Raw genomic sequence first — 27,623 nt, 5'->3', positions numbered from 1 at the left:
CCTTAGCTATTTGTTACTTTTACCACAGACTAAACCACCAAAAAGGTTAGTCAGCAAATTAGTCAGCTGGAATAGGTGTAAAAAATAAAACTGTACAACATAAATCAGGAAATTAAGAAATAAAGAGATTGAAAAATAAAGGGCACGAGCATATATCTGCAACAGGTTTGTGAGTATGTGCAGTTCATGCAGTTATTGATGAGATGAATGGTCTCACTTTGTGACTGCTCAGAAACTTGGCATTCATGTGGATGACACCAGGCGCCCCGACCCCATAGCAATGACAGTCCTCCCCCTTCCCTCAACCCATAGGACCCAAAGGCCTCCACTAACAACATTCTGTTACCAGACACCTTGTGAATTCTCTGATGTGTCACAACTGTGTTGGAGGCACAAGCGAGACCTACACAATATTAGGAAGGTTTTTATAATGTTATCTGACTGGTGTATATTGTACCTGCATCACTTCAGTCTTTTTTTCCACCTAACCTGACTTACTGAACCTTGCTTGATTTCTCACGTAACTATAGTGAGTTAGGCAGTTACTTAAGCTTTTATGCGCTCTTAATATTTCCCTTTGCCTTACTATATTTTATATATAATAAGGCAAATACACACACACACACACACACACACACACACACACACACACACACACACAAACTTATTTATATGTTGATCTAATTTTATTATATTTTTATTAACAACTAATATTTGTCTTGGGGACTAATAAAGTTTTATCCCTTCAACTTTGTATACACATTTTTGTACCTATCACGAACCACTCCACAACGTAGAAGCCAAAATGAACATCCCTGCATAAAGTTTTAAATATAACAAGTGTGTGTGTGAGAAAAACTTTCACACTTCTTATTGACCATTTTATCATCGTAATGATGAGTCATGAAAGCCTAAACACAGCTACAGTACTGAACTCATCAGCAATGTTCAGTTCTGTCTCACAGTGTCCGGTGATGTTAGGAGTCCAAATCTCATTTGGAGTGTGGCTTATGTTGGCTTACAGAGATATCTGTTCCCACTTGTCCTGTCTGTGAGGGCTATTTCTGCTACTCTCTTCTCTTCATCACTTCTCCTTTCCCACAGTGTCAGAATCGCTTCATTCACGATTTCAGCAATTTCACAACTTCAGTGATTAGTTTGTCTGCATTCTTAGAGCTAATGAGTCTAAGGTCTCTGTTCCTGCATCCAATGCTGTCACTGTGCCTTTCAGACCATACGTTGTGCAACCTCCCTCCTCCTCCTCCTGCTCCTCCCCCATCTCCACCTCATCCTGATTGTCTGGGGGGTCTCATCTGAAGTCTCCATCAGCCTATCTGCTCCACCCCCCGCAGCATCTAGACTCCAGGGAGCTCTGTCCGTATCTGCCACCTTCATCCGGGATGTCGCTTCTCTTCAGAGTAGAACTGCTGGAATATTTCTCAAAAAAGCTTGTGTTACTTCAATATATTTTGCAATTTACTTCCAAATGATCTCTCCTTACAAACTTTATTTAGACGAGGTATTCCAAAAATGCACAATGGCTCAAAGTTAATGTCTCATAAAACATAGTTTAGTTTTCGCTGTTGTCACAGATGAGCTCAGTGAGACTGATTCTGTTTTACCATTACCACATGAAATGAAATCCCTCGGCATTACAGTAATTTGCTGTTTAGAGGAAAACTGCAGAGGAAATCCATTCAGATGAATAGAAATCAGTGAGGCGCTGAGGGCAAACAGAGGGAGATGCCGACATCGCTTTGCGTTCCAATTCGTAAATCTATTCCGGTGAGTCATTATCAACAATATGCATGTACAGCGTGGGAGCCCTTTGAGATTTATTAGCATAATAAAATTACATTAGCCACTGTCACCTGAGACTTTATTTATTCCATTAATGAGCTTATTGTTTTCTAGTTTACTTTTGCTGTTCAGGGACATATTCTGCTCCCTCCTTCCATATGGCCCTTCATGCTGACACCACACCTCTGATTCCCACTGCCACACTGACATGCAGGGCCTTGCTTAGAGGGATGACCATCTGTTTTTTATTAAATAATGATGACAAGGCACTTTGCAAATCTAATATAAGGAGCAAAAAGCCTGGCTCAGTTATGTCCTTGTGTCAGCTGAGGATCCAAACTACTGTGGGAGTCGTTCCTTATCTCTCTCGTGCTGTAACATATAGCAGAGGAGTCGCAGCAGTCTGTTGAAAGCAGATAGGAGCCGGTCCTTTTCATGTGCAACAGGCATGACATCCACACACTGTATCAATGCGGATGACTCAACACAATTCCGGCAAGTGATTGGCTGCTCCGTCTTTGATGGCAGTCTTACAGCTCTTTGTGTAGTCACGGTGAGTTAGTCTGAATCAGAATCAAAAGACGCATCCAGTGATCTGTCAAGTCCCATTATCGTTCCTTATTGTGACGATCAGAAGTGGAGCAGGGGAAAGACGCCTGCTAATTGGGAACAAGCATTTTCTCTATGTGTGTCCACCCGTTGAGATAGATGAACTCTGTGTTAGGATGCTTGATTATAATTCACAGCCTCAAGGCAGGATGTCTGACAAGCATTTTTGTAATGTCTTTGGAGCATTCCATAATGATTCCTTGCACAATACAAGCCGAATTAAAGACACATAGAGCAAACATGATGACGGTATTATTGCCACTTGGGGCCACTCAGCAGAACAAACTCTAAAAACAGAGGTGTCATATTATCATAAATATACTGTAGAGACTAATGTGTTTGTTATTTACAGTGTATAGTCGAATTTGGATGAGGTTATTTTGTTCACTTAAGACCTTTTTAAATAGCTGCGGAACATGTGGTGATAATTTATTGTACAAACATAATGAAGAAGCCAATTTAAATAATATTACTCTGGAGTGTTTTTGCCACATGGGACAAAAGAACGAACAGTAGAAAATAATGTTTCTTTTATGTACAACTTCTCACTCCTTTTCTTTTATCCTAATTCTTAAAAAGGATTTCTATGTATGTATATGTCAATTGTATGGAATATGTTTAGTCAATGATATTAATGCTGGCATTTCGTCAGAGAGTTGACATGGGTCTTCTGAGTGTGTCCTGTGGTGTCTGGTAACAGAATGTTGTTAGTGGGGGTCTTTGGGTCCTATGGGTTGAGGGAAGGGGCCTCTGTGGATCATCCCACAGATTCTTGATCAGTTTGGGATCTAGTGAATTTAGAGGCCAGGTCAATACATTGTGCTGTTCTTCATGTTTTTTGTGAGTTATTTTGTGTGTATCTGTGTCAGGCTGCATCCTGCTGTTGCTGAGTGTGGCTGGGGTACCTGGTCTGCTCTAGGTGGGTGCTACATGTCTAAGTAACATCCACATGAATACCAGGTCCAGAGGTTCAAACAGATCATTGAATTGTCACAAGATGGTCAATGTTATTTACTTCACCTGTCAGTGGTCAGAACGTTATGCCTGTTAAAGTTTTAATGTTGTGGCTGATCAGAGTATTTTTTGTTCTCCAATTCCTGGCCCTTTTATGGTGTTGGGTATGGGATCAATAGTGTGACAAAACACGTGCAATTCATTCAAAGGAACTCCAAGTTTGAATTGACAAACCTACAGTCACATTTATTTACAGTCAGGGTTCTTTACTTTTTTCTTCAGGTTTTGTGGTCTGTAAGTTCAGAAATGTTTTTTTCCATTTGTAGTTTTCAAACTGACACAACTTTCAGAATTTTTGGCACTTTGATAGAAGAGCACCATATTTTTATCACCTAAAAATATATGAGCAAACAAAATTCAGAAATTTCAAAAGGCCAGCTTGAAAGTCAAACTGAGGCTTGACACTTTGATCCCAGAAAACATAACCGACCGCAACCTCTGTATAATACAGTGTAATTCTAACATGGAAAATGTTTCATATTTAGCTCTAACTTTTGAGTTTGGAGCAAGGAGCTGATAAACAGCCTGGTAAGCAGACCACCCTTTTTGTGGTGGAAAGTTGGTCTGGAGTCACACCCTTGGGAACTGATTATGCTCCAGCGATGATCTGCCAGATGGAATGAAATTATCTGAACAGACTTTATGTGGTGATGGACAGGAGTAATATCGTCATGCACACCATCTGAGCGTTGTGGAGTTCAATTTATTCACAACAAAATGACTCTGATTGTAGGTAGAATCCAATTCATGCAGACGTATATTTTCTCAGCTCTCAGTTTAGAGACAAACCAGAAAAAAATCATATTCTGATAATAACTGAGTCTGGTAGACGGCCAGTAGTCACAGCTAAGGATTTGTTGGTCCTTTTATGCCTATGTTTGATCGTTGCTAGCGGAAATAAACAACCCAACATGTAGGAAAGTGATCTGGAATCAAACTTAGAGCACAGCAATGAGGAACACAGCCTCAGTTTAAGGAAGGCATTCGACCAGGGGAGCTATCAGGGCTCCGTGAGAAGCATTGCAAAACAAAAATATCTTTGTTCCTGCAGTTCCTGATGGGGATTTATTTTTATTTTGTTTTTCCTACTATTAAATATTGCATGAAAATGTCTTCTTTGATATATTTTGTGAAACCTTGAATGTGCCTTTTCAACAACGTCCTCCGTGTCAGCCACCTCTCAGCATGTGAAAACCTTGTTGTTTCAGTGACCTGATGTAGGACATACTGTATATGACAAGAGAAGCTGAACTAAAGGATGCATTGTTGTGTTGTGTAATCAATATATGTTAACATACATTTCATAATTACTGATCAGCAGCGGAAAGAAACCCTTTCATTCAGACATTTGAGCTCACACAAAACCAAACACGTCGCATTTGTTCAGTCTAAACCTCATTCAACCCTCTCTGTGACTGAGGTGTCTCTGCGTCACAACAATCCCAGGAGGACAAGTTCTGCTAAAAGGTCAGACCTCCAAAAAATGATAATACCTGGAAGTCTTGTGACAGAAATAGTAATGTTATGTCACGGTCTTTTTACACAAATGTCAATTTGCTTCTTATAGTGGGAATTATTGGGTGAGTGCTGGCAGCACTATTTTCAATTTTATTCATCTCCTATTACACCTACATGTATATACACTCAAATAGTTTTGGCAGGTGAGAATATGAAAACCCATTAAAACTTGGAAAGCTAAGGCCGCGCACTTGTGAAAAGTGAATGTCATAAATCTCAGCCTTCATGCATATATGTTTTAAAAATGAGCCACCGAGCGCTTGTTTAAATGGAATTGCATTAAGCAGTAATCTGCTCATATTTCAGAATATTTTATACATGCTGTATAAGTGTCCGTGCACAGATATAATGCACCTTATCATCCTCAGCAGGGTTTAACTTGTTTGAAGTCACTGTCTATGTGGATAAAAAAACAAAACAAAACAATCCCGGGGCTCAATTTGATCCCCATGACTCCTGGCATTGTCATCTTAGAATATGACCATGGCATCCGGGAATAACAAATCCATTGATGGAATAACCTAGACCTGAGCAACTGCAGCAACACCAGATCATAGCACTGCCCCCACAGGCTTGTACAGTAGGAACTAGGCATGATGGGGGCATCATTTCATCTGCCCCCCTTCTTAACCTGATGCCCCATCATTCTGGAATAGGATTGATCTGGACTCATCAGACCACACAGAGTCCAATCTTTACGCTCCACAGCAAATTGAAGCCTCACTAATTAGTGGTTTTCTTAAGGCTACACAGCTGTTCAGTCCCAGTCCCTTAAGTTCCCTTCACATTGTACATGTGGAAATGTTCTTACTTACAATATTAAACAGTCCTGAGTTCTACTGATGTCTTTCTTCGATATGAATGATGTCTGACCATATTTCTTCCTCAAAAACAATGGTTCCCCATTGTCCTTCCAGTTTTTAATAATGTGTTGGACAGTTCTTAAGCCCATTTTAGTAGGGTCTGCTTCAATCTACTTAGATGTTTTCTCTGCTTGATGCATGCCAATGATTTGACCCTTCTCAAACAGACTAACATCTTTCCCAAGGCTACAGGATATCTCTTTCCACACGGTCGTTATTAGATATGAGAAGCTACTCATTGCATCAATTGGGCATAAATAACTTGTTGCCTGCTGAAAGATAATACCCCATGCAGTATCCAATAGGAGGCTCATACCTATTTGCTTACTTAAATCCAAGTGGTGACATTTTAATTTGACCAGGCAGTGTATCTATCTCCATTACTATTTCATGAATTGCCCTGCAATTTTGTAAATTCATTGTCTGCATCAATAATTCCTACTGACTTTTTTGTTTTTATTTTTTCAAATTTTTTCTCTAATTCTTTCAAATATCACAATGTCTACAAGATGAATGGCTTCAACACCTTGTACAATTGTTCAGCTTTCCAGATTATTTATGACTTTATCATCTCTTTTCCCTCCAGTGCTGCCATGAGGTTTACTTTTGGGCTTTTGGGCCAAACGTTTTGACCCAGATTGTCTTCAGTGTTGGTAAGCACTGGCATGTTAGCAGTATCATTCTGAGAATGTCAGAGTGCAGATGTTAGAGTTAAGCACGAAGCGCTGTCAAAATACAAATTTTCATAGCAGCCAAAGATAATTTGATAAATAATAATCTGAAAAATAAAGAAACTTGTTTCCCTCTTTCGCTGTCTGATTCATTTGAATGAGGTCAACCCTTTGATCTAGCTCATGGAAAAATTAATTTAAAAAAACTGTGTTGACAGATGAGCTGAAGCTGGCACTTATGAACTTCTGCTGGCCTTCAGACTTCATGTCACAACTGAATTGAACAAGAATATTTTGAAGACTGCGTTGTATAAATGCCAGATATGTCAAACCTGAAGATGAGTTCACACCTGCAGAATGTAATCCATTTCAATCAAACTGCAGTGCATTTGACCCCTTGGTTTGGTTGGATAATTACCAACATTAAGATGGAGTCATGCAGAGTTGGCATTCGTTCATAAATTGCATAGCAGTAGTCCAGAGCATGATCCTCCTTCTCCTATTTACTTTGTAAAGTTTAGAGACTGCTTCATCTGAGGTATGTGGCAGACTACTGCACACACTCCCCATCACAAGATGGCATCACCCACTTCTGGTCCTGCTTTTGTACTTTGGGAGAAAGTGCTGGCACATCATCCATTCTTTGTGACAGTGTATATGCTCATTTATTTCAAAAAAGCTACATAAATGTAATGACAAATGCAGCTTGTGAAATTAGATTCATATACAACTAATCTAAGAGACAGGTTGTAGGGGTATGGCATGTAACCTCAGATGCTTCTGGATTCCCCTAAATTTAAAGTTTCAAGATAAGGAAACAAAAAGGCTATATTTTTCATTGTAAGTCCATTTAAGTTTTGCATCTTCACAGACACAAAAAAGAAAGAGTAGTTCTGCCATAGCCTCCAGAGACTCATAAAGTTAAAGACCGGCCGTGTCTGTGTGTGTGTATCTCTTTGTGTGTGAGTGTTTATGTGCTTGTTACATTACTTACAAATGTCACTGAGATGTCTTGGGAAAATACAGAGAACCCCCAAGGGCTAGGATTCATTGTTTTATGGCTAAGGGGAGGATTTATTTTGAGGTTGTCTCCTCTACATCTTAACCAACCGACCATTAATCCACCTTCACTGACGCAACAACCAATATGCAGCAAAAAAAAAAAAAAAAGAAGAAACTTTTAATAATCTCTCTCCTCCTGTCTCATCCTCAGGAATCTCTTTAATGCAGTTTCAGCCGCTGTCAGTTTTTGCTGTTTCGTCTAGCATATCATCTCCATATATTAAATTGCTCATCAGTGGTGGAATGGGACCATGAACATAAACTCAAACATTTACTGCATTTGTATTTAACTCTTTCCACTGTGGAGGACATGGAAATGGGGCCGAGCTGTAACCAATACCTAAACCTAAACCATGGTGCACTCAATGGAGAGGTCACCTAGGATCACTACGACTAAAATGGATGTAGTCTTGTTGTGTTTCATTTTAGAGAACATTATACAGAACATTCCCGACCTATGATTATATATTTGTAGATAACGGCTGAGCAAAATTCTACACAGAGGAAATGAGATAGGCATCTCTTACCAACAGTACACCATTACATCATCCCATCCATCAAACACCCAGGTACCTTGAAATACAAATCCATCTTTGCACAAAAGTGTCCATTAACTTTATTGTGTATACATTTTTCAGTCTCTGGATCCATTGACCTATGGTTCGCGGTTTTACATCTCTCCAGTTCACTGTAATCATTTTCTTCGTTACTAATAAGAGAACCCTCAGTATATATCTTTGGTCTGCAGTATATAGGTCTTTGGGTATGGCTCCCAACAAAAATAACAGTAGTTCTAAAGTAACATCTATCTCCAAAATAGCATCAATTTCCTTCGTAACATTTTCCCAGAATCCTTATTTGTATGTGTGTGGTGTCTCCAATATTTCCACATTTTTGCCAGCATAATGCCACATTCGGGCTTTTCACATAAGAAGAGATAGTATTAAGTATTAAAAAAATCTGATCTTCACCTTCCTGTCAAACTCTTTCCACAGTTGACTATTAATTCCCTTAGGACAGCCTGCCCATATGCCCATCCTTGTAGAATCTTCAATTATAACATTCATTTCTAAGTTCCATTTTTCCTTGATGTAATCTGTTTAACTTGTTTGATTGAGTATTCTTCTATTTCATTTGGCTTTTTACTGACCATTTCCCTTTCTTTATGGTTTGTGATATAATGTCTTATCTGGAGGTACCTATACAGATCTTTTGATGGGAGATCAAATTGTTCTTGAAGCTGAAAGAATGATTTAAATTCTGTTCCTTTAAAAAGTTGATTAATTCTACGGAGACCTTTGTCAGCCCACCTTCAAAACCCACTATCCCACAAGGAGGGTGGGAGTTCTGTTTCCTACTATTAACATAGCCCTTAGGATCGACTCCGGTCCAGTTAAGATTTGGTAAACCTAGACCTCCTCTGTCTTTGGGTAAATACAAAGATTTTAAACTTACCCTTGGTCTCTTTATTGATTGTCGGTTAAAAGCTTAGAAGAAAAATGGAGGTGATATTTTTCAGGTGGAAATTTCAAAAATGGAACTTAGCTAATTTGGGTTCAAACCAAGTTGGGCTTTTTACATTCCTACATCTCTCCATTACTTTGTATGTAGCTAATTGGTCTTGTGATTGGAATCACACACTAATGAGTGCTGATGTTACTAGACTCCAATTTGCTCCATGGTTTGACAGTCAGTTTGACAGTGGTTTGACCTTTGAAGCTCTTGTTCTGGATCCAAGATACGATCCAGAAAACATTTCCCTTCCCTTTGCTGAAGTTCAAGCAATAAAACGACTTGGAATATAGTTCTGGTTAAAATACACTCTTTAACCACATGTTCTGGCAGAGAGCTTTGGAGATAAACTTCTCCCATGTCCAGCCCTGCTAATCCAGTCTAATCAGACAGTCTTGTTTTACTGCAGCGTTCTGTGTGTCAGTGAGAAATAAAATGGAGTGGATCCGAATGGAACCATCTCTGATAAGATATTAGATCACAATCACAAGAAGAGATATTTTAGTGTATAGTGTAGTGTGGAAACCAGTTAGCCTATAGCTTTCACAGTCCATGTGCCAAAAAACTTTAAAACTAAGTACTTAATTTGTCATCTTGCCATGACTTGGACAAACAAACAAGACAGACTACCACGGACTGTCTGTCCTTCAGTCTGTCTTTTGCTTCATTTTGTATTATGGAGATGTTGAACAACTCTGTCACTGACAGGTTATCTAAGTTGTCATTTGAGACGAGAGAAGGTGGAGTATTTCTGACAGGCTAGTCTTTCTAGCGGGACATTGGGAGGCAGGATGCAGCGTTACTTGTCATCCACAATGATACACTAAACAATTGCCATGCCTGACACCTATCCTTGATCCCCTATTTACCTGCTTAGTGTAGCCTGAACCTGGTGTAAAATGAGTCTTTTTTTGCGGGGACAAAGAGCTTAAATCACTTAACCAAGCATGTCTAATTGTATACAGGCTTCCTGGAAAGAGGAGAAAGCGTCTTGTGTCAGTGTTCATAGGCTGCAGGGCTCCAGTCAGTCTCCTAGCAACACCAGCCCTCATATGTCTCAAAAGTGCGCCGCCATGGGAAAGCCCCACCCAGAGGCTCAGAGATCGACACCGTTTCCACAGGCACCTTCAAAAGTGGTTCTGTTCTCTTTTGAAAAGGAGTACAACACTCATTCAACTCTGAAAAGTTGAACACTTTAATCTGACAGCAGCGGTGACAATATTAGTTTTAGGGTTTTAACACAAGACAAAACGTATGACCACTCATGCCATGTACCAAGAAGACAAAATTATGTTTATTTACATTTTATGTCGATGATTAACATTCCTCAGGTGCTGTATGAAGACATAAGATATTATTTACTCATAGCTGGTGCTGTCCCGATTGTTGTCTAAGGGGATTGTCCTAAAGGCTTTAACTAATCTCCTGCCGTTCTCATTAAAAATGAAGCCTATTAGATATTATAATTAAGTTAGTGTCTATGCTTGACAGGCCACTGTGCTTTTGCTGTTCCACCTTGCCTCTAACACGCTCAGCGATGCATAACCAAACAAAGGCAGACAAATGATGCCAAAGCCCTTTTTTAATTAAATCACAGCCCTGGATCTCTGCATCACTGTTACAACAAGAGAGCAGAGTGAGGCATGCGAGACAAACACCCCCGTGATACTGTGTACGTCTGCTCTGTCCCTCGCCTCCCACAGCGTCACCTGCAGAAACACATCGGCAGATGTGATGACAACATGTTCTCGCGTTGTGAAAATTTACAGCCAGTGATGTGTGTTGAGACAAAAACAAAAAAAAAAAAAAAAAAAAACTTCTGCACAAGGTCAGTCACCTCTCTAAAGCTTAGTTTCCCAGCCTTTAGAGACGGTGAGACTGAACACTAAGGCTCTGCAGGCCTTCTTCCCTGTCTCCCTGATGTGTTTATCAGGTGCTGCCTTCGAGCAGAACTCCAAATCAATAAAGCAATTAGTACATCCCAGCCCCTGACTCTCACCAGGGAAGATTTATTGGTTGCGACAGCAGCCAGGGCACACGGGCACCTCATCATTTCTTCGTGGCTGACTGGACACAGAGTGCCGCTCAAGTCCATGGGCTTGATACAATCACAGGGCTCATCTGGGGGGGGGGGGGGGGGGGGGGGGGGGGGGCTGGGATATCAAGGTCTGATCCCATTGTACATATCACAGAGGCCTGACCTTTGGAACGGTAGCTCATTCTTAGTCAACAGTTATGTCTTGATCTTCTCCTATTCTATACATTCCTTCTTAATTTCCTCCCCAAAAAATGTAGTTACAAGAGAAGCAGAAAACTTTAGGACTCATTGTAATACTTATGGAGAATAGCACCTCCTAAAAGAAAGGTCAAATTTCCTGTTGTTTAGTGCCTGTTGCACTAAACTGTAAAGTGTGAAGTGGAGGTGTTTGCACCAGACTGTGGATGCAGAAATGCATATACCGTAGGTGTAAAATAAGAGGTGGAAACTGGTTGAACCCTCAGTATTTGTGCCAACCTGTACTAGTTGCCAAATGCAGTATTTAAATAAATACAATTAAATTATTTTTGATATTTTTATTTTTTTGCTACAGAGACCTAATGCATTCAGTGTTTCTGAATTAACAAGATTATCTCAGAATACCAAGGAAAACTTTGATGGTGAAAAATAAAATATTTTCTTTTTCTGAATTAATAAGATACCTCAAGACTTCAGACATAAATTGTTCACCTTCTAAAGGGCTCCATTCCTGACTTCAAACCAAGACATTAGTCGCACAAAGTAGATTAAGACATGTATTAAAATCATGTTTTTGTGACCTTTTAAGAGGCTAAGAATAGATAAGAATTGTCATTGCCTGGTGAAAAACAGTTCAGCAACTTCAGATACATTTTCATTTGCAGAGCTGTTCTGATCAAAAATATCGATAATAGAGAAAACACTGTTCTGCCCCGTCATGTTACCTTGCACTATGATCTCCATCCAGCCTCCTGTGCTTTAGTAAAATTCAAAGCACGTCAGCTTGGATTTTTTTCCCCCTTAGCAAGAAAAACCTTCATTTAAAAACTTAATTTTGTGTTTACTTTTGTTATCTTTGCTTTTATTTAAATTGGTTTGATGATCTGAAACATTTAGTTGTGACAAATATGCAAAAAAAAAGAGAAATCAGGAAGGGGGCCAACACTTTTTCACACAACTGTGCCTAAGGCTGCTAGTGAGCCAATACACTTCAGATAAACAATTTATTTTTTTTAAATCGTCTTTTAATTCAGATCATAATTCAAGATAAACATAATTGCCTCACAGATGCACTTAAAGATGTCATAAAGGTAATTACAGGTATTCCGTTTTTAGTTATTAAATGTTAAAGAAGTGGATGTTAAGTGCCTTTGTATTGTTTCTGGTAACTCCCATCAGGTAATAGATTCTGGATAATTTTGTGTCTCCACTCCTCTGGCTATGTGCGTATAAATCACTGATTGCACAGGCATTGCCCCACATTTCCACTGCTTACACAAGGACATTTAAAAAAAAAAAAAAAATCTTCCAATCTTCAATGCTTTTATACTGTATCTGCCGAGCAGGAAATATTTTTAAACTCTGAATAAGCATCACAGAACCCAACCATATTGTCATTATAGCAGGACGCTTTAGTCAAGGAGGGCTGCGCAGCATGTGCATCCCCAGTTTCAACAATGTGTGATTTGTTCATCACACACAATCAGACGTTGAAAGGAAAAAAGGGGGAAACAGAAAAAGACAAAGGAGTCATGATAAGCCCCCCACAGAGTCTGGAGAGAGCGCTTTCCTGTGAAAACTCCTCAGCGTCATCATTACCCTCTGCATGTACACTCTGCTTCAACCTCCAATAAGCCTTGTCCCAACTTTTCTTCTGGCAGCATTTCAAAATGAAACCTGTTGATATAGGGTATTCATTTAAGTAACTTTTTACTAGCAGTATTTCAATGAAAACAGCAGATGGCTTTATTTTTGTCATGAACAGCGGCGTGCACCTGAGGATAATCTATTGGATGATAAATTAATGTGATTCACACTGCCGCCTCCTTCGAGAAATCACTGCTAACACCGTACGCCGAGTCAGGCATCTTTAATTAAGTTCCGTTAAATAAATAACACATGTTTACGGCTGGCCCCGGAGACAGCCACTTTCAGACATCTAGAACAGCCGATTCAGTCTGACCTTTTCCTCTCAGAACCGTGAATGCTGTCTCGTGGGTCAGCTCTGTTTTCAATATAATACAAATCCTTTGTATTTGTTGCTTTGTTATCATGCCTGCTCGTATGCTGCACTCATCTCTCCATTAGTGAAAAAAGAACAAGGCGCACAGACAGCAGACTCTCTTCCACAGTGAAAACTCTCTTTCTGAAATGGACTTGTCAGTTGTTTTTATAGGCTTGATTTAGTGTTCCTGTCCTTGCCGCTTGCTTTTCTGTTTGTGAGATGGACTTAAAAGCAGATAGCTGACTGCCCTGTCTGCGAGCAGGCACTGAGGACATCCACTGATGAAGGCTGCAGATATTCTATAGCAACCAACGGGATAAAGCCATGATTCACTCATCTGTGGCTTTTCTTAGAAGGAGGCCAAAGCTTCAACCTTGGACTGGGACCTGTATTATATTTCTGTGCCAAATATGTGGTAGACAGCATCTTTGTCCTGTTTGACAGCTCTTCTTTTTTGCAGGTTGGCATATTGCTTTAAAGTGCATCTACAGATTAGGAGATGATCCGATCTGAAGCATAAAACAGACAAGTGTTTCAACAGAAGAGACCATCAGCAGAGCTACGATTGAATATCGTCCAACCTTGAATCAGTGGCATATTCCTACAGTGGTGCATCTTTGAATTCCACTAACCACAGACTGTGTATGAATATGCAAAATGCATCCCCACTTCCTTGCATTGGCCAAACTGATGCTATTCTCCAAGGGATACTGGCAGTACTTTAAGAGTGGAGCCATGATATTAATGACCCGGCCACACCTTCGCCAGACTCACTCGTGTTTTTGTTTAATTAATACTGAGCTCTGTTCTAACTCCACCAGTTATAAAGAAATGTTGGATTGTGCACTGCACTTTATTTTTGTTTTTTACAACTCTCATGGTTCAACTGTCACAATCTGACTAGTAGTCATTATGTCACATCCTGTTGAACAAATTTTATCCAAAAAAAGTTGAGACTTGAACATGCATCAACATTGTATTAACTAAAATGGATGATAGAAAGCGTCTTTGAATATATACAGTATATATATATTTATATATAGTTGAGTGTTTGGCCCAAGTCCTATCCACTAACATGGAGAAGGTGGTAGATCTTATGACCTATACTGCAGCCAGACACCAGGGGGAGCATTACTTGTTTTGGTTTGACTTTTGAGTAGCTGTTCCACTTATCTTTATACTGTCTATGCCACCAACACATAAAAATCTCCAAAAGTGTTGCCTAAGGGAAGAGTGCTTTTGATTGATTATCCAGCAGTCACATCAGCACACAGTAATGACTGAATTTCATATCTTTACAAACCATGCAGCTTAATCTCATTAAGCTACTTGACTGTCGTTAATGCTTGTAAAACATCAGCCTGGAAAGTGATTGTCAAGGCAACCAAATTTTATCTTAGAGGCAGCCTTTGCTAATCACTCTGTGGTTGGCCTAGCCATCCCAACTAAGATGCCTAAAGGATGGATGGACATTTGACCATTAAATACACAATAACACCAAAGTTGTATAGTACCAGTTCAGCACCTAATACGTTTTCCAGAGAAAACTGATACTCTATAATGACAAAGATGATTTTACTGAGCAATGGTTGGAGCTGTATGTAACCCAATACAACTCAAGAGGTGCAAAAATAAACCCAGGACCTGTATTTAATCATTTCATGAGTAGCTTCCTGGTCCACAAGCTTCACCTCTGTCTATCAGTCTGTCTTCATACATTATTCCCACTCTCTTATCCTGCACAGGCTACTCCAGCGCTGTTCACACCGACCGTTAACCATTCACTCTTAAATTTAGTCATGAGTTGACTAATGAAATGCATCTTCTGTAAAATGTAAGAAACTAACCTGGTCAGGGTGAAAACAGAGAGACAGGTCTAATATTGTGTCAAGTCTTTGTCTGTGCAGGTGGAAATCTGGAACAGCATTATCCCCAATACATCAGTTACATGTGAAATGAACTGAAAAGGTTGAATTACTATATCAGAACAACACACTCACTTGCCACTTTATTAGGTACACCTGATCAATTGCAATAGCTAATCAGCCAATCACATGGCTGCAATCCAATGGTATGGTTGTTGGTACCAGGCGGGCTGGTCTGAGTATTTCAGAAACTGCTGATCTACTGGGATTTTAACTCACAACCGCCTCTAGGGTTTACAGAGAATGGTTCGTAAAAGAGAAAATGTGAGCAGCAGTTGTGTGGACGAAAATACCTTGTTGATGTGAGAGGTCAGAGGAGAATGGGCAGACTGATTGGAGATGATACAACCAAGGAATGCAGAATACCATCTCTAAACGCAAAACACGTCCAATCTTGAAGAAGATGGGCTACAGCAGCAAAAGACCACACCGGCTCAGCTAAGAACTGGAAACTGAGACTACAGTTCACACAGATTCACCAAAATTGTACAATAGAAGATTGGAAAAACGTTGCCTAGTCTGATGAGTCTCGATTTAAGCTGCTACATTCGGATGGCAGGGTCACAATTCGGCGTAAACATCATGAAAGCATGGATCCATCCTGTTATCCATTATCCATCCTGTATCCATCCTTGTATCAACGGTTCAGGCTTGTGGTGGGGGTGTGATGGTGTAGGGGATATTTTCTTGGCACACTTTGGGCCCATTAGTACAAATTGAGCATGGTTTAAATGCAACAGCCTACCTGAGTATTGTTGCTGACCATGTCCATCCCTTTATGACCACAGTGTACCCATCTTCTGATGGCTACTTTCAGCAGGATAATGCACCATGTCACAAAGCTCATATCATCTCAAACTGGTTTCTGGAACATGACAGTGAGTTCACTGTACTCCAGTGGCCTCCACAGTCGTCACCAGATCTCAACCCAATACAGCAGCTTTGGGATGTGGTGGAATGGGAGATTCTCATCATAGATGTGCAGCCGACAAATCTGCATCAACTGCATGATGCTGTCATGTCAGTATGGACCAAAATCTCTGAGGAATGTTTCCAACACCTTGAAGAATTAAGGCCGGCGAGTGTGTATTTACATATATTCACAATGCTACATGGACAGTTTCTCCATTGGAGCGATGGGATGACGCTTAGCCAGGGTCCTTGGCCACCTGTCAGTGACTGTCACTGTTGTGTTTTGTGGGGTGATGTGTTACTGGAAATCATTCACATAATTTTCATAGACTCTCATATCACATATCACACACACACAACACACACACACACACACACACACACACACACACACACACACACACACACACACACACACATATATACACTGTATATTTAACTATAGATGCTGCACTGCATTTAGAATGGCTTCCAGGTGGGTGTATTTTCCTCACACATAAACCGCTGTTAGTAGTGATATTTCTATCTGAGATGAATAGCGTAACCAATTGTTCAATAAAATATGACAATATGTAGGTAGACTGCTGTTAATTTACCCAGTTTACAGCCATCATTCCGGCTTCATCCAACACCGCCAGCATTGCCTTCCCTTAAAGACTTGCAGTACAGTTAGAATAGTTAGAAAAGTGGAGCATGCTAATTATACTGACATAATAACACACCTTCATTAGGCAATTTATGTGGATTTTAATGTGTTTCCCTGAAAACCTTGGGTGATTAACGCAATCAAACACTTAAGCAGCACCTATTAATCCCCCACAGGTAAGGAAACTCGGTGATACACATCTCCATCAAGTCTCAGTCTCATCATATGCTCGTTCACAGACTCGCTCTTTACAGTCTATAGGGAAATGCTGTTGAGATGTATTTTCATCTGCAACACAATCTGGCATCTGTTTCTGCTTCCAGTTTAGTTCTTTATCTCTTGTTATGCGTACCTTGGTCGGTTATGTTAATTATGATTTAAATAAAGCAGCTATAGACATCTAAATTAACAAATTAAAAAAGGTGCTGCCATATTGCAGAAAGTCAGCTGCAGACAGAAAAAAGCTGTCAAAGCAGATAGCTGTGACAATGTTTTCCAATGTAATTGGATTACACTTTCTGCCAACTTGAAGGCTTATGTTTAAGATTTCATATTTTCTTTGCAGAGGTGCTTCTATCAAGTTTTGGCTCTATTACCGCAAACTACATAAAGAAGACATGCTGACTGTGCTGTGTCCATATTTTATTTACTTTTGGCCAACAAGATACAAGATGTGCCTTTTCTTCTGTGTCTTATAGCTGTATTCTGCATTGAGCATTGTGAACTTTGAACTTTTAAATTGGCTACCATTTCACTTTGCATCATATAGACTGCTGGAACCAATGGCATCTTCTGCATCCACTTATTCTCACTAGGGTCGAAGGGGTTGCTGGAGCCTAACATAGCTATCACCAGACGAGAGGCGGGGTACACCCTGGACAGGTCGCAGCCTATTGCAGGGCTAACACGGAGACAAACAACCATTCCCACTCACACTCACACCTTGAGTCAATTTAGTGTAACCAATTAGCCTAACAAGCATGTCTTTGGAGTTGGGAGGAAACTGGAGTAGCCAGAGAAAACACACGCAGACAGCGGGAGAACATGCAAACTCCACCTAGAGAGGCCTGAGCTGGACTCAAACCTGGTCCTTTTCACTGCCACATGAGGCAGGACCTTGAAAATGAAGCCCAAACTGATCACCATGTTGTATGAGCTTTACTCCACCCACCTCGGATACTAAAAATATGGACGTGGGTGTCGTGTTGGGGGCAGAGGACGTTGAAACCCACCCACCCAACTCAAAATTCACCCTTGTGCAGTTGTCATGAATAGTGAAATAAACTACTGAGACCAAAATCGTTTTTTATACCAGGCCACAGACTGGTTTAATATTGCTGTAAAGTTGGGCTTTTTAACATGGTGTCTATGGGGATTTGCTCCCCTTTGGAGCCAGCCTCAAGCATCCACTCCCTTTTTGCACTTTTCTGCATGCACTTCATCGATCAGACCTGGAGGTTGCCGTCTGGCTGGGAAACAGGTGCGCTGCTTAAAAACATAATAATGCCTTCATATAATACACTTAAAGCCATATAAAATGGTATTTCCTGTAACTGTTCAGCCTTCGTATCAAATGGCATTAAACAAGTTTGTATAAGTGTTTAATCTCTATCTACAAACTGGTGTGAGTAAAACTGAAAAACTGAAAATGGAGCAGCTGCAAAGATTTTTTGTTGTTGTTCTTGTTGTTGTTTTTTGGCTCCTTGCCTTGGTCAGATAGCAGCACTGTAGTATTAAAAGGTAAACATTGTCCTCCTCATATCTGAAATCATTGTCCCTGATCTGGACTCAGATTGGGAATGCTACAAGTGGAAGAAATAAGCACATGCCATTTTAACATATGGAAAAGCAAACATTTGATCCTCTCTTTAAACTATGCTGAGAGATAAAGGTTTTCAGTCTCTTGTTTAAAAAAAAATAAAGTAAATGAATAAGTGTATATTATTCTGAGCAAAAATAAAATGTTCATAACCCCATTCTTTGGTGTACATGTTGGCTCTTGTTGAAAGGACATACATTTGTCTCTGTTTAACAAATGTGAATAAATTCAACAAGACAAATATTTGAACTTGCATAACTATGGCTTCATTACAATATTCTGTGCAAACAACTACTATACCTAAGTAGTTCATGAATTAATACTTTTAAATCAACCAATGTAAGGCAGCGGTTCACAGCATTAAAAGACAGGCACCAGTGTTGTTGTGTTGTTTACTTTGATGAATAAGATTCTACATAATCATATTTTCAGTTTTGTTGACAGTCAAAAACAATTGCTAAGATTTCTCCTGCGTTGCCCACGGAATGAACCCTAATCATATCTGTGATACCCTGACATTTCAATGAGCGTCACCATCATCAAGTCTGACTTGTAATTTGTTCCGTACATAAAAGAAACACCATTAGTGTCATCTTTCAGTGCTAATTGCCAAAGCTCGACATCAATTCTCATGTGTCAAAATGAAACGGAAAACTCTGTAACATGATCCGCCATGGATTAAACATTACACTTTTTTTTTTTTTTTTGGCAGACAGTCTTGTATGTATATAGCACTTTTCTACCTATTGGAGGGAGGGGGAAGTGGGTGGGGTGTTGCTCAAGGACACCTCGACATGTGGCATAAAGCTATTAGTGACAGATTGATTGGATATAACGACTGAATATAAGCAGTATCATAGGCAGGTTGGAGAATTGTTCTTTCAGGTAGGAGTGGATAACTGCTTCATTTTTATATATAATTCAGTTTTTGTATTTTTATACTGTAAGTAGCTGTGACAAACCTGTTTACCCCCTGGGGATCTGGTTTTAATTCTGACATTGTGGAAGTGTTGAATGTTTTGATGTTATTTTTTTTTTTGTGATGTTCACTAGGCAGAATATCTGGTTATTTCATTAGAATATGTCCACTAGTCAGGTGCTAACGTTACCTGGCTGCTGGGCATGTTGCATACAGTGGGTTCATGAGAGCTCTTTTTATTGAAAGCAGCTATGTGAAGCAAAGGCTGATCAAACACTGGATCAAAACAGTAAAGGTCAGCAAAACCAATGAACGGAATGACGATAAATCCCAGAGTCCATTACCAGCTTACAGTGAACCAAGACAACGAACTGAGCAGAGAGTTGCGTAGCTCTCTGTGGGTCTGTCATTATAAACTTCCAGTACAAACATCATCTAATGCCGCCTTAATGCCGTTTCTGTGATTCTGTGTTTGCTTTTGCATCTTCACTAGTAGGCTGCTCGCATTATGATGCCCCCATAAAGTATAACCCATCCCATAAATGCGCATATGTCAAAACAGCCTCATCGCTTTGTCCACCATCATGGATCACTGTGAGGAGGCAGACTGTAAAAATGACAGCTAGCATGCTGGCTCATGTCACACCTCTGTAGTGCAAGGCTACCGGACAGCTACACTTCTCTGATATCTTCAGCTGCACTGTGCCTGTAAGTCCCACAAGGGCCATGCCTTATAAGATATAAACGTAACAAAGGGAATACTGGCCCAGAGGCATGACTGTGACTGGAAACAGCATCAGGATGTGTAAAATCAATAGTGTGACATTATGTGTGATGCTGGCAGTCCATCACCAAGACTAGCCATCGCTTGTCTAAGAGAAACTCAGACTGTGGTGTTAAAACAAGAACTGGACAAAACATTCAGGGGATAGTCTGACATTTTAGGAAAGGCTGAAGAAGGTTGGATTTATCATTGAGCTGATCCATGTTACTCAGGAAAGATTATCCTGAAATTGCTGCATTAAACATATAAAAATAAATGAATTTAATTAACAAATAGAAGAGTGTTTCTCCTGTTGGTAATCAGTGCAGAATGGTGTATATAATATAAAGTAAAAAAAAAAAGACAGAAGAAGAATGTAACATGGAATCTGCACTACTACACACACTATTGACTTTTGACATAATCTTCTCAATTATCACTCTCACTTCTTCTCAGGATGCTTAAATCTGTCTGCATTGCCAAATACACTTAAACAAAGTACCTCTGCCTTCCACACATTTTGTGCATATATCTCGCATATTTTTGCTGCACTGATTTTGTTCCAGGAGTCACACATGTTTGCATTAGCCCTGTCAGTGTATTCATAGATTTGCTATTTCCAGTCTTCATCTGAAATACAAACTGCAAGTTTTCTTTCCAGGAAACTTACACTGAGAGTTTTCTAGTAAATGAGATGTTACATTACAGCAACTTACAAACCCCGATACGATGTTCTTTCTGATGTCGTCTAGTTAACTGTGTGCGAGTACGTGTATAAGGGTAGAGGCGATTTTAGATTACCAGATTCTGTTTCAGTTCAGTGTGGAGAATTCATATAGGGAAATAAAAGGGAAAAAAAGTAATTCCAGTAATGCATTCGTTTCAAAAACATCAAACACAGAAATTGGTATTGACATCTGTAGCGCCATCTATTGATTCCTGTGATTAAATGTTCATTATTGACATTAACAACATGTTCTCATGACAATGAATTATGTTCTCTGGACATTTTTCTGAGTTTATTCAGTTTGGATTTTCCTTGTGCTGTTTAATTCCTGTGTCTTTGCTGGTTTTATTTCTTGTCCTTTTGTTTTTTCCCCACCCTTGTGATTCACTGACTCCTTTCACCTGCGTCTTGTTACCCTTGCCTTCCTTGTTTAGTCCTTGTCAGTTTGTCTGTTCACCTTGCTGTGTTCCCAGAGAATCTTTCTTGCTGTTGTTCCCTAAAAATATACAGCTTGTTTATTTATTTTATCTTCAGTTTCCAGCTCAGGCTGTGCCTCAGCCGGCTCTCTAAGTTTTGTTAAATGTCTGTTTTTTTAAGCGGGACTTTATTTTATAAAAGCTCTCCTATTGTTCTATAAACCAGCCTGTTACATCTTGTGCATGGGTCCTACTTTTTGAATCATCATAATAGAAACACTTTCATCAGGCAAGATGCTTACTTTATTTTGTGTTAATTAGTTTAATGTATCAATTTTATTTTCTTACAAAAATTAAGATTTCGAATACGACAGGTCCCATTTCGTTGAGGCATCTGTAAAATCAAGCTGGTTGTACCACGATGTCTGTATTTTCATTTCTTATAAGACGTATAAAACATTGTTTATTTATCCCACGTATGGGAAATTTCCTCGTCACAGTAGCGCTGAGTCAGACAAGAATGTACAAAAAAACAACAAAACAAAACATAAAATTTGAAAGAATATGCAAAAAACATAACAGCACTCTGAAAAATATCTGGAGGAAAACAGAAACAGAAACACTGTTGTGGTTAGAATGACTAAATTGCTAAATTGGTAAAATATTATAATTGCTAAGATTATAAAATGTAGACAGTGACGTAGTTTGTCATAGATAAGGCAATGCAAACAAGCAGATTATTGTGCAAAAATAAATGTATGTGAAAAAACAAAACAAAGCCAAGTCTCAGGCGTGAGTTATTGTTGACTTAGACTGGTGTTGTTTGGACTCGACAAGTTTGATTCTGAAGTACAGGCTGTAGAGGACAGGAGGATGGATAAGCATTGTACCTAATGACACTCAGGAAATGCAGTCTGGAATACCTTGCTGTTGTCCAAAATCCACCAATGTGCCCTCGGTAAAACAAGAAGGGCAGAAAAGTACATGTGTACAAAAGTACAAAGGTTTTTGTGCTCCACCTCTCATGGTCCACCTGTTTTTTTGGTATCCAATCAGCCCATGTGTATTTATAGCCTTCTATTTCTCCTAATCAAGTGGTCTGTTGAGTTACCTGCACGTTTTTCCTGTCTGATTTACCAAAGATAAATAGCTTGATAAATCTATTTAATAGATAGCTAGCTAGCTAGCTAGCTCGCTCTGGGGAAATCCTTTTTTTAAAAAAAAAAAAAAAATGGGAGCATTTGGTGTCCTGTTCCGAGGTTTTCACTTCCCTTTTGGATCATGCTCCTCTGTTGATTGTTGAACCTGTGTTGTATCTGCTCATCATGTTGTCAAAGTCTTTGAAATGACTTAGACTTCAATACTAATATATAGATATATACAATATACTAATGGATTATTAGATTAGGTTAGATTCTGATGACACAAATCCACACGAACCCAAGTACAGACAAGAACACTTCAACAAAACCTCAGTACAAGCCAGGAATTAATGGAAGGGGCGTGGCAAGGATTAGACAACTGCAAACAATAATTAAAATTTCCTTTATGTGCTTTATGCAAGTAATGATGCACAAAATGTGCTGTTTTCAATCCTTTTTTTTCTCCATGACTGTGTCTTACATTTGGGTCCTCCCTTTCCCTGCTGTACCGTGACAGGTTGAAAGGGCTTCATTAAGCTAAATTAGGACAATTACAATTACACACAAACACAAATAGCAACACTCTCTTGAAACTAAGAAATTAAGAGGCCAAGATTTCTTTGTAACATATGTTAACGTTTGTGACACTAAATATCTCATTTTAACACCAACACATTTGTAAAAATGGAAGAATATTTGACAATTGACCCACAGGCTTGCATCCACATATCAAGAGGGGCAAAAAAAACATCACGAAACAGGTGGATTTGTTGTATGTGTAAGCCCAGTTGCAGCAGTGTCTTCTTCCCTGCACGGTGCCCACCATTTCATGGCTTCTTGCCAAAACAGTCTATAAATGAGCATTCAGACCATTTTGAGATCCATTTTAATTGGAAGCTAATGGACTGGAGGAACCTCATCTGCTCGGGTTCAGGGAAGCATGAGGTGAATAATATGACCGGAATATGGTTACTACAAACCGCTGACTAAACTCCAGCGTGAGAGCAGCACGGGATGCCTAGCATGTGGAAATGAGTCAGTCTGGGATGGACTTCCTTGCTGCCATAAATGCCTTTTCTGGCCTGGTTCCAAATCAGCTGTCGGGTGGCGAAGCACAAACGCACAGGCAGAAGGCAACAGTTCAGCTATATGGACATAATGAAAGCAGTTAAAAAAGTTGGAAGGACACAAGGGATGAGCAGGAGGGGGTGACACATACTAAATACAGTTCTGCACAAATAACTGTTGTCTTGGTTTGCAAACAAATTACTCTTGGGACAATTTTGCACTCCAAACTGGACAGCTCTCACAGCTATTTCATTGTGATCAGCCATCCCCCAAATTGACTGTGTCTGAAACACATCAGTGGCTTGGACTGTGGAAATTGGGGCTTAAGCAGACCAAATAGCCACGTTATTACAACAGGGACTGTTTTCCCGTCGCCCCTAAAGTGCACATCATCCTTCTATCCCGGTTCAAACACCCCTTTCCTCTTGTCACTCCCTGCAGGCCAGGAATCCAATTTAATGGATGTATTCACACAAACCTGTTGCCAGCGATGAGGGTAGAGGAGGTGGCGATGGGGTGCAGTGATGTAAGAAACAGGAGCCCTCTCCTCATTTTAATGAAGATCTTGAATTCCTCCAGGTGCAGGTGGGCGGCGCCGCTGATGCCTGCCAACCGACAAAAGCAAATCAACAGGTTCTGCGCTGGTGTGGAGGCAATTAGTGTCGCAGTCACTAGAGCATAGCCCATAGATCTCATTAAGAAATCTGAAGGCTAGGCTCTGAAAGCAGCATAGCAAAAATCCACGGATATAAGAAGAAAGACGTTGATACTTATGGATCTAGGCTTACGTGCCCCATGTTTCTGAAGCGCAGACATTTACAGATATGAGAATTAATGGCATCTTCACCATTTACTCCAGATACCGGCACTGCAATTCAAAGTTGAATGTGTTTTTAAAGCTCTAATCCTGACATAGATCATAAAATAAAAAATCTCACTATTTTACCATGCACATTATTAATCTATTATGTACCGACAGACAGTGAATATTGCTGACACTGCCAGGTAGTTCAACTGCTGCTTCAGTATATTCACAGTAATGAGTCACAACTTCATGATGGTTCGAGCCTTTGTTTGGGGCATTTTCTTTTAATTGGACTTCTTGCTGTGTATGCTGGTGTAGTCAGATATGACACTCCATTGGGATTTGATTAAGTGGCATGGTTCAACCGATACAGAAAACGGTCCTACAACCAATCAGAATATGTACCATTAAGTAAGGCATTCCCAATAAGTGCAATCCCACTTCTTGTTTCCATACAGCAGCCATTTTGTTGCAAACAAATTCAACTCCACGGCGCTCTGATGACTTGGATTTAAGCACTGTTGCTCTACTGTCCATCACCAAGTTAAGCCTACCTAAATTTTCGCCTGGCCCGAAATATCTTGTCCAACGCAGTGTCTCTAGATCGACTCTCTACCCTCTACCACAAAAGATTTATAGTTGGGGAAAATGGGCCTGGCTTCTAGGTTACCTTCTCATGTGAAATAGACCATGGACCAAGTTGTGGTGACAGATAACCAAGAAAAATATTTGATTAACACCTTAACATTAACCAACATTTAACATTTAATTAGTTTTATAGTCAGACACAAGCAGCGCTGTTGACAACTATAGCTTCTTTTCATGAGTTTGTGGTTTCAAAGAGAGAATTAAAGAGACTGAAGTATTATATTATTTATTATATACCCTTCATTTAAGTGTCTGTGGCCCTAGTTTTTGTTGGTTAGATAGATCAGTTTGGTAGCAAAGAGAGTTGTTAGGTTCACTGCTGAGTTATTCCTTTAACGCAGGGCAGAACGTGCAGCGTTCACTTTTTGGTTCTGAGATGAGGATATGTCACAGTCCATCTTCATTTTCATCTCATCTTCTACTACCACTTTATCCTCACTGGGTTTGTGGGGGTTCCTGGAGCCTATCCCAGCTGTCAATGGGTGTACCCGCCCAGGGCGTACCCTGCCAGTCCAAGTAAACTCGATTACCTGGAGAGGACGAACACAGACCCAGGTGACTGAAAGTTTCAAACCCAAAACCTTCTTCCTATGAGGCATCAGCGTTAACCACAATACCACTGTCTCCGATGGCTTTAACATTCTAAACAAAAAATCGATGGCAAGGGTTATGATGTTTGCAACCCATCCACTGTCTTAAACAACAAGAGCACCTACAGTTGATGATAATAAGTGGACTAAATTTGAATCATATTGGTTCAGTATTTTCTCTCTTAGTTGATTGGTTATTCAGCCCATAAAACACACTGAAACACAAAACACATTGAGTCACCTCAAGAGTCTAAAGTGCCCTATTTCACCTAGTTAAAATTTAAAGATATTCAATGGGCGTTTCCCAAAATTTTCATGAATTTTCAAGTCTGATGTATTGTGGTCTTTAGCAGTATGGTTTACATGTAATCAAAAGTGGGTAGTTTAATGGAAATTTACCAATAACCATAATCCTAACCCTAATCTGTATGACCTTATATATCTTGTGTGTTCTCATTTAGGTAAGTGTAGTTCTGTGAGAACCTACAGAAAACTGTCGTAACTGTCATGGTAGACAAGGACTTGATTTACACATAGTAACAATCTCCAGTGAAAAACAACTCCATATATAGCACTGCTGAGCCTTGCCCTTCCTCTGTTTAGATGATTCTCTCACCTTCTCTCTGTGATGGTGAATTTGATTGGAGGCCGTTTCTGTGAGGTATGGATTATGCCATCATGTTAATCAAACACAGCATTGTAATGTGCTTTTCTTTGATTTTCAGTCAGTGAAGTTTGAGTTTCCATAGGCGGCATTTTCTCTTTCCTTTTTTTTTTCCACAGAAGAACACATGTATGCATAAAGTGAAGCCATGAGGGATAACTGTATCCAGAGAGAGAAAGAGAGAGAGAGAGAGAGAGAGAGAGAGAGAGAGCAATCACTGCTGCCACTGCTGGTCCCTTCTTATAGCTCCCATTTCATCAGGCCAGGGGGAACAAGGCCATGTAGCCACCGTGCTCAAAGAGACAATAATGATGCTGTCATTTTGGCGCCACAGACAGCCACAGTGGGGAGGATGATCATCGGAACTGACTATGCATAAAATCATACAAATTTCCTCCCTGCCTGCACAATACGTCAGTGATTAGAAGTGACAGAGGCTTTTTGAGGAGCCTTGCAGGCTCCTTCGTATCAAGGCTCTGAATAAAGTGTTGTGCCCCTGAGGTTGTTTGCTGTGTTCGTAGAATGTTGCCTGTAGAAAAAGCTTGAGTTGACCTCCTTTCACAGGGATAACACTCTGCAGTGCAGTACCCCTGATGGACTATGCAAATCTGTGTTTCTCCTGCACCAAAATACACTCATACAGTAGCTTTGATTAATTCACTGTGTGAACATCACGCAGCTAATGGTGCTAATGGTGATTCAGTCGGTGAACTAGATAGTCTGGTTGAATAGTGGTTCAGAGTGAAATTCATGGATTATTAACGGTAATGGCCTTACTTTCCATTAGTATCGAAAATATTCACATTAAAACAGGCTAGGTCTATAACAAAAGTTCTGACTCAGCTGTATTAACCTAATATTCTCACAGTGGTGTGAACTTCAATTGCATTACGTTGACTCAAAAATCAAATCAAAATAGTTACTATGTTACTTAATAATTTATAAACATATTATGTAATTAATAGTTAATTGTTGAACTATGTTTGGGAGCTCATCTAAAGTGAGGACTATTTATTCCTTGTAAAGCATTTGTAAAAGAGACTCACTGCAATCTGATTGACTTCCAGAAAACATAACTGTAGTAAAATAAAAACGACACTAAACTTCTTCAATCTGATACCAAAGTTTTGTTCACTCCCTGAGAGTGGGGTATCTGGACAATGATGGGCCAGTAGGGTGCCATTAATTAGGGAAAGAAAACTGTATCTAAAAAGCTTCCTCCAATTACTGGTAAGTAGCTGACTCTAGTCTATTTAAACCCCAACCCCCCACCCAGCCTTTAAGAACTG

The sequence above is a fragment of the Mugil cephalus genome, chromosome 17 (genome assembly GCF_022458985.1).
Source record: "Mugil cephalus isolate CIBA_MC_2020 chromosome 17, CIBA_Mcephalus_1.1, whole genome shotgun sequence".
In the NCBI taxonomy this organism is placed as follows: Eukaryota; Metazoa; Chordata; class Actinopteri; order Mugiliformes; family Mugilidae; genus Mugil; species Mugil cephalus.
Note: the sequence above shows the minus strand (reverse complement) of the source record.